Here is an 8,894-nt window from a genome sequence, read left to right as displayed (position 1 = left end):
TTTCTTTTCCCGTGAGTTTGAATATGGTGAGTTCCACTTTTTTTTCTTTTTTTTTATTGCTCGGTGTTATTTAGTATGGGGCCCACCCCTTTTTTTTAAGGGACAATAGACGATGAAGCATGGGTCTAAACCCATGCTATATATAGTTTCTTCTTTTTTTATTTTTATTTTTTATATTGCTTGGTGTTGTTTAGTATGGGGCCCACCCTTTTGAACATTATTAGTTTGCACTATTTTTATGCATTATATATATATATATATATATATATTCAAAACACGATTGATATAACATTGTAATTTGTGCTCCGTATCTAAAACTTTATTATATTAGTGTTTGCTAAGAATACAAAGTCTGAACCTTTTTTTTTTTGACATTGTTTATTTTTTTAATGTGGGATTAACTTTTGTTTTTTTATTTTTTTATATATTGCTTGATTTTGTCAATATGGGATACTATGTTCAAAACACGATTAATATAACATTGTAGTTTGTGCTCCGTATTTAAAACTTTATTATATTAGTGTTTGCTACGGATACGCATGGTGTTTAATATGGGGCCCACAATTTTTTTTTTAACATTGTTTATATTTTTAATACAGGATTCACTTTTTTTTTTTAATATTGCTTGATTTTGTTAATATGAGGTCCACTTTTTTTTTTCCCGTGAGTTTGGATGTGATGGGTTCCACTTTTTTTTTAATACTGGCTGGTGTTTAATATGGGGCTCACAATTTTTATTTTTTATTTTTATGGGCCTGTTTAATATGGGGGGGGGGGGGGGGGGCAATTTTTTTTATTTTTTATTTATGGGGGGGCCCAAAATTTTTATTTTTTATTTTTGTGGGCCATTTATTATAGGGGGGGGGGGGAATTGTTTTTCCTTTATTTATGGAGGGGCCCACGACGGACGACGAAGAGTGAGTAACAACTCACTCTTCTAAATAGTAGAAATATATATATAAATTAATTATTATTATTAGTAGTAGAGTATTAATTAGGTAATAGTTTGAACTACAAGTAATGACTTATTCTATAATTAATGTAAATAGAATTTGTTGTCAAGTGGCTTGTTTATAATATGCCAATTGACTTAATATTAAGCTAGATTACTCTTCTTATATATATATATATATATATATATATATATATATATATATATATATATATATATATATATATATTACTACTGTATTAGAAACACCAGTTGGGTGCTTTTCGTCGTCCGTCCAAGGGCAAATCCGTCAAAAGAGATATTTAGCTTTTCTCAACATAATTCCAGAAGAATCATCCAGTTCTTTCATCTTCTGGTCCAACTATTTGGAGAAACATGGATTGGACTTCAAAATTTGTTTTTTCCCAAACTTTCAAGGACTGCTCTTCAACTTCATCTTCTCAACTGGAAGTGCAATTTTAGGTCAGTTTTTGTCTCAATCTTTACCCTAATCAGATTTTTCAATTTCATACCTAATGTTTAAAAATGGGCTCAATTTAATTTTCTCTTTCTCATTCACCTTCTACTCTCTGATTTCTATCACTAGACCATTTTCTGCACACAAACTCTCACTAAACCATAGAGATAATAGATCTGAAGAATAAGAAACTTGGGTGAATTAAAGATGTCGTGGCAAACATATGTTGATGATCACTTGCTTTGTGAGATTGAAGGTAATCATCTCACTTATGCTGCTATTATCGGTCAAGACGGCACCGTTTGGGCCCAACCTGCTAATTTCCCTCAGGATTCTTTCTATATCCACCTCTTTTTTTTTTTAATGATTAAGCTTACCCACTTCCAGTTTTGCTAGATTTCATCTGGGTTACTTTTGTTTTTTGCTTTTACTTAGATTGAAGCGGTTCAAAGTTTTCTTGACGGTGGTTTGTTGTTTTACTTTATTAGTTCACTATTATGAAGTGGGGGGGGGGGGGGGGGGGTAATTTGGTTTGTTATGTAGATTTTTTTGGGTGTTTTATTGAATTATTGCTTATTTGGTGGACTATCATGAAAACAAAAAATTGAGATGCCTATGTAAGGAGCTTTTGGTGCTTTAGCTTAGACAGATGGGAGTAATACTTGCATAGCTTTGTTATTTAGAAATGTGACGCACAATTTTTATGGAGCTAAATCCTTTTAAAATTGCAAGAGATTTAGTTATGCCCACACTCAAATTAAGAAAGGCACAACTGCTTGACCATTATAAGGCAGTTTAAGCCGAAAATGTATCCTCTATTTTGTAACGGTAGTTGTTACAGTTCTTTGTCTCACTACTTACTAAATAGTAACTACTATGTTATAATTTTTAGTGAAAATAAGTAAGAAACAGATCAAAAGAAAATCTTTTAAAGTCAGCTTTCTTTATTTAAGAACTTCTGAGATTGACATAAAAGATTCCATGAGTATAGCGATACGTAGATTGTTCTTGACTAGATATATTTTTTCCACAATGCAAACATTGATGATATTGCAACAACAAGATCTTGCTATTTTCATGTTGGGACTATGAAATCTGATGAATAATATTATTGATTGAAGAGCAACCAATATTTCAGGACTATGGAATCCGGCTTGATAGAGTGGAAAGAAACAAGATTAAATAACTTTATATGTGCATAAAATTCTTTATGTGCAATTAGTTTGTAGTTTAATCTTTTGTCATTAACGCCAACTTCACCTTGCAAGCTTCCATCAGTGCTGAAAAGACAGCATTGGAGCAGAAGATGTAAGCAAGCTGATGCGCCATTTGGATGAAAAAAACAAGCTTTAGGAAAGTGGTGCCTTCATTTGGCAATAAAACTCCCCCAATGGTGAGTTGCTTCCTTTCTTGAATCTCTCTCTTTATTTTAACGAAAAGTTTGAGGTGTTGCCCGCATCAATCATCAGAGAATCTTCTTATGGCAAAAGCATAAATTCATGACAGCTATCTTTTTCGTCCAAAGTCGAATGTTTATATTTGATTTCTCTCCTCTTTTTCCCCTCCATTCCTTTTTCCCTTTCAATTATTCATGTTTGATAGGCAGTAGAGACGTTTTTTTTATATATGATAGACCATTTAATTTCATTGAAGGAATGTGGGCAGTATTTTTGTATCAGGTGAAGGGAAGGTGGAACTTTAATTACAGGAGGAGGGAGCATTTCCTTTAGATTTTTGGAATAATTTCCTCATTTCCCAGAATCAATTTTCAGAATGTGAACTTGCTTCAATATTTGAGCTATAAAAGAATTTGTGTTGAGCATGCTCGCTCCGAAGTAGAAATTTACTTTTTCTAATAGAATAAAGTAACAGGTAGAATTAATGTGATGATTATGCAGAAACAACATCAGATAGAGAGTATTCTAAGGATGTCAAATGAATAATGAGTCCTCAAAAATTGTGAGAATTCTTGCATTTAAGTCATTTCCTTTCAGGATTGAATGTCTTCAATTTTTCTTTTCAGGTCATGAAAGAGCTTCATCCTGGAACGACTTGTGTTATTAGCAGCATTTGTTAACTACTATGCACAGCTGCCAAAATACAGATTCCAACCCGTTGCAACATTTGAGCATGCTCGCTCCGAAGTAGAAATTTACTTTTTCTAATAGAATAAAGTAACAGGTAGAATTAATGTGATGATTATGCAGAAACAACATCAGATAGAGAGTATTCTAAGGATGTCAAATGAATAATGAGTCCTCAAAAATTGTGAGAATTCTTGCATCTAAGTCATTTCCTTTCAGGATTGAATGTCTTCAATTTTTCTTTTCAGGTCATGAAAGAGCTTCATCCTGGAACGACTTGTGTTATTAGCAGCATTTGTTAACTACTATGCACAGCTGCCAAAATACAGATTCCAACCCGTTGCAACATATCTCATACATATGTTGGACCACCTACAATCTCACTGTTTTTGCCTTTTTAGCAAGCTCCCTCTATAACTTTATTCCGCAAATAAATGTAATATACTATGAAGCATATTATGTCAATATGTAGTTTAATCATGTCTCATTAGTAAAAATGCCTGTGCCTTGCACGGGCCCAACACTTCGGATTAGTGATGGTTTAAGTGATAAGAGAAGACAATTTAGAGGAACATCATAATGATAATTTATAAGGCTAATGAAACTGAAGTATAGTCTTTGTTTCAGAACTTTAATGTTTGCCAACTCAAGATTCATATTTGTATTTCTCTTTTCCATGACAAATTTCATTAGCTTAATAGTACAGTTCCTTTGTTGGTAATCAATATTTGTTGGGTATTTATATTAGTGTTCAGTACTTTTAGTAAGTAATATTACTTGATCTTTTTGTTGTTGGATTTTCTACAGGTTGCTTGTGCATGTTTGAAACTAGATGCATAGGTGCAACCTTTTGAGAAGTACCGAAAATTTGATTCAAATAAATTATGTTTATGGACAGGGTGACACTTGGCTAAATAAGAAGCTTAAATGACTTGGCTGGCAAGTGACAACTATATGAAAATGGCCATTCACAGTGTAAGTCTCCAATCTTTTTTTGTGTGATGTAGAGCTTAAGTTGTCTCATGCTCTGTAGTTGAGGTTTCTCATCATGCATGGTCGCGAAGATATTCTGTTTTGCTAACTCCGTTTTATGTTTTGTCCCGGTGTCTAGAAAGGGTTACCAGTTTAGTGTTTCTAGAATTACCTTTATCTTATTGCTCTTTGGCAATGCTATTTCATTTGCTTACATGTGTAATCCTACAGTACCATTACTGTTATTTTAACTTTTTTGTCAACAAGAAGAATTAGATATAACTTATAGTTTTTCAGAATGAGTAGATATTTTTCCATGTGATATCTTTTCTCAATTAGTAGTTAACCCGTTATGGAGCATTGACTACAGATTGTTGTTTAGATGACTTTATTTTATTTTTTTACTCTCAAGTTGTTCGAGGGACGAGGGGATAAAATACAGTAAACAACTATATGAATGGTGGAATAATATGAATGACAGCTATCTCATGTAACAATTTCTTAAGAGCACGATTCTGGCCGTGCTACAATTACTAATGTTATTTGGTCAAGAGTTATCATTAGCAAAAATATTTCTTTCTATTTCTTTGTCTAGACAATCTATTTGAACACTAAGGTATACATGATTAATATCATCGATTATTTCTTCTTTTTATTTGATATTTAGGTCAGTAGAAATGTGTATCTGTACAATCCTTCTAATGTGTTTCTCAATCTAATGATGATTAAATACATTACTTTGATATCCGATCTCCATGCTAGCCTTTCCATTTTCATTGTATAAATGAAATTTAATTTTTCTGTTTTAATCCTTACAAGAACACAATGTCAATGTGTTTTTTTATTTTAACTATATAGAAGCGTGGGTTAGGAGAATGGATTGACATGGTGCCTTATGTGTCAATAAATTTACAATCAAGGGCAATTTAGAGATTCAAGGCAGGCTTATTTAGGTTAGTTTACGTGTCAACAACCCTCCAACTGTCACTTTCTTCTCACAGAACTCATCTGTGTGCCGACTGCCTCTCCGATGTTCAAAACCCCGAACACCACACTCCTTTTCACCTCACACACTCCCATTCCACCTTCCCACAAAGGCGTTCGAGGTGTTCACAAAATCCGACAAAACGGAGAAGCCAGGTTTGTCTCAAAGGGTACCAAAGGAGATTCCAACCATTGATATTCCTCTCAGGGTAAGTTCACAGTTTTCCATATCCTTTAAACTTGGGTACATCATTCATGTTCTTTGATTGTCGTTTATCTCGACTCTTTTATGACATTTTGATCAATGAATTTTGTTCTGTTAGTTTGTTGGAGAGATTGCACAAGCAATGTGTTTTTTATTTTAACTATATAGAAGCGTGGGTTAGGAGAATGGATTGACATGGTGCCTTATGTGTCAATAAAATTACAATCAAGTGCAATTTAGAGATTCAAGGCAGGCTTATTTAGGTTAGATTACGTGTCAACAACCCTCCAGCTGTCACTTTCTTCTCACAGAACTCATCTCTGTGCCGACTGCCTCTCCGATGTTCAAAAACCCGAACATCACACTCCTTTTCACCTCACACACTCCCATTCCACCTTCTCACAAAGGCGTTCGAGGCGTTCACAAAACGGAGAAGCCAGGTTTGTCTCAAAGGGTACCAAAGGAGATTCCAACCATTGATATTCCTCTCAGGGTAAGTTCACAGTTTTCCATATCCTTTAAACTTGGGTACATCATTCATGTTCTTTGATTGTCGTTTATCTCGACTCTTTTGTGACATTTTGATCCATGAATTTTGTTCTGTTAGTTTGTTGGAGAGATTGCACAAGATATTACACATGTTGGATAGGATAAATAAAGCTTATGTGGATGAGAACCATAAGCCACGGTGGCCTCTGCTGCCTCACTCACTTTTGGTAAGTTTTTGCCTCATGTTCTTTTCTTTCTCACGCTGATTCTGGCTTTACTTGCTGATTTCTGCGAAAATTTGTCCACTTTTTCTTTGATGTTAGTTTTTCTAATCTTTTGAACAATATATTGAATACAGTTGTATCAGGATGAAGCATCTCTGAAAGGTCGCAAGTGAATTAAATACTGTAAAAGAAAGTAATGTAATGAATAGCTCTTTTAGATTACTTGAAATGAATAATTCAGTTAAATCCCGAAGCATCTCCATTATGTAATTGTAAATTAAGTTTCTCATTTAATCAGAATCAAGTTACTAAGAATATGACAGAGACATGAACTTAGTTGAGAAAATAAGTGAAGAGAAATTAGTTTAATTTGCCTCATGAAATTGATTCTTTGAAAACCTGCAATTGGATCTTGCTTCATGGAAATTAGTAGTCCATTGTGATTTTTAATTATCTGCTTTTGATCATCTAAAATACTTATAATCTATAAGTTGTATAAATATGACTCTAAGCTACTATTAAAGTATTGTGTACTTTATCCAGCTAAAAGTAACAGGTGATGCTCGCTCTGCAGTAGAAATATGTCAACAAGTTGTAATACTTGGGATTATCATAAAACATTCTCTGAATTAAGCAAGCATGAAACTTCCCTATCAGGGAACTATATTGCTTGACTATCATATTCCTATATTGTGATATATTTACATGTTCATCCTCTTATGGTATTCGTTTGAGAGACGCTTTGTGTACTTCTGCCACTGACATACTAAAGTTGTCCATTATCACATTCATTCTTTTGTTTCTTTAGTGTGATCTTCATCCAAGATTATTAATTTGGTATTTCCAGGAAGTTTTTGAACCAAAGTAAACATCAAACTGCTATCTTTTTGCAAAATTGCACTGCCTGTTTTGAAAGCTGGATTCCCGAAGAACAAAGAATATATGCAACGCACAATACTTTAACAAGGTATGTCACACAACTAACTTAACTCTACTGCTGCTACACGCTCTACTCCCTCCATTACACACTTCTATTTTAACAAGAAAGCCATCGTTAATAGCCTCTCCAGGTATTTTTTCAACCACGCATCACACAGCTACAACGTTAACTGCGAAGAACAAGATGACTGCCAGCGGCATAGTCGGTAGTTGTGTTACTATATTGCCTTTTGCTGCTACCGGCTTCTATCAATATATAACTAATGTGTGTATGCATAGACATGCAATCATCAATGTGTATATAAACATTATGTTTTAGTTGTGCAATACCTTCTTCTGTCAAACTGTTAATAATGTGTATGTTTATATATATATAAACCGTTTAAACGATATGCTTCAATTGCCCCGTACATATATCACCATAACTTTTACATCAGATGTGTGTTTATATAGGTAACTATAACGCACGGGCAAAAACCATCTAGTATATATATATATATATATATAGATAACAACTCTACTATTATGGGTTGATAATATCGGATGAATATATTAGGTGAGTTCATTATTATTTTTATTATTTTCATTATTATTATTATTAAAAACTACTACAACTATGTGTTGATAATATCGTATGAGCATATTACGTGAGTTCAGTATTATAATAATAATAATAATAATTATTATTAGTAGTAGATTATTAAATTATGTAATATTTTGAAATACAATTAATATCTTCTTCTATAATTAATGCAAATAGAATTTATTGCCAAGTGGCTTGTTTATATTACGCCACTTGACTTAATATTAAGCTAGACTACTCTCCTTTTATATATATGTATATATATATATATATATATATATATATATATATATATATATATATATATATATATATATATATATATATATATATATATATATATATATATATATATATATATATATATATATATATATATATATATTATTAATATTAGATTATTTAATTAGGTAATATTTGGAACTACAATTAGTAACTTCTTTTTTAATTAATGCAAATAAAATTTGTTACCAAGTGGCTTGTTCATATTACGCAACTTGGCTTAATATTAAGCTACACAACTCTCCTTTTATCTATATATATAAATTAATTATTATTATTATCAGTAGTAGAGTATTAATTAGGTAATATTTTGAACTACAAGTAATAATTTATTCTATAATTAACGTAAATAGAATTTGTTGCCAAGTGGCTTGTTTATATTATGCCAATTGGCTTAACATTAAGCTAGACTATTCTTCTTATATATAGATAGATAGATAGATAGATAGATAACAACTCTACTATTATGGGTTGATAATATCGGATGAATATATTAGTTGAGTTCATTATTATTTTCATTATTATTATTATTAAAAACTACTACAACTATGTGTTGATAATATCGTATGAGCATATTACGTGAGTTCAGTATTATAATAATAATAATAATAATTATTATTAGTAGTAGATTATTAAATTATGTAATAGTTTGAACTACAATTAATAACTTCTTCTATAATTAATGCAAATAGAATTTGTTGTCAAGTGGCTTGTTTATATTAC

The 8,894-nt window shown here is 31.9% G+C and overlaps 1 long non-coding RNA gene across 10 annotated transcripts; it reads left to right on the top strand.

Annotated features, from left to right (window-relative positions):
- Positions 1–1,232: 1,232 nt before the first annotated feature.
- Positions 1,233–7,708, top strand: LOC132611438 (uncharacterized). 10 transcript variants are annotated; one of them, XR_009571645.1, is made up of 8 exons: positions 1,233–1,414; positions 1,575–1,665; positions 2,688–2,802; positions 3,433–4,468; positions 5,324–6,147; positions 6,262–6,370; positions 7,215–7,334; positions 7,429–7,708. It is a non-coding gene; the product is annotated as an uncharacterized LOC132611438 (long non-coding RNA). The 10 variants fall into 10 exon arrangements; XR_009571643.1 differs by having other exon boundaries at positions 1,539–1,665; XR_009571642.1 differs by lacking the exon at positions 1,575–1,665 and having other exon boundaries at positions 1,234–1,414.
- The last annotated feature ends 1,186 nt before the right edge of the window (positions 7,709–8,894 follow it).

Source organism: Lycium barbarum, chromosome 9, assembly GCF_019175385.1.
Source record: "Lycium barbarum isolate Lr01 chromosome 9, ASM1917538v2, whole genome shotgun sequence".
NCBI classification, from domain to species: Eukaryota; Viridiplantae; Streptophyta; class Magnoliopsida; order Solanales; family Solanaceae; genus Lycium; species Lycium barbarum.
Note: the sequence above shows the minus strand (reverse complement) of the source record. Positions and strands in the feature narration are given on the sequence as shown.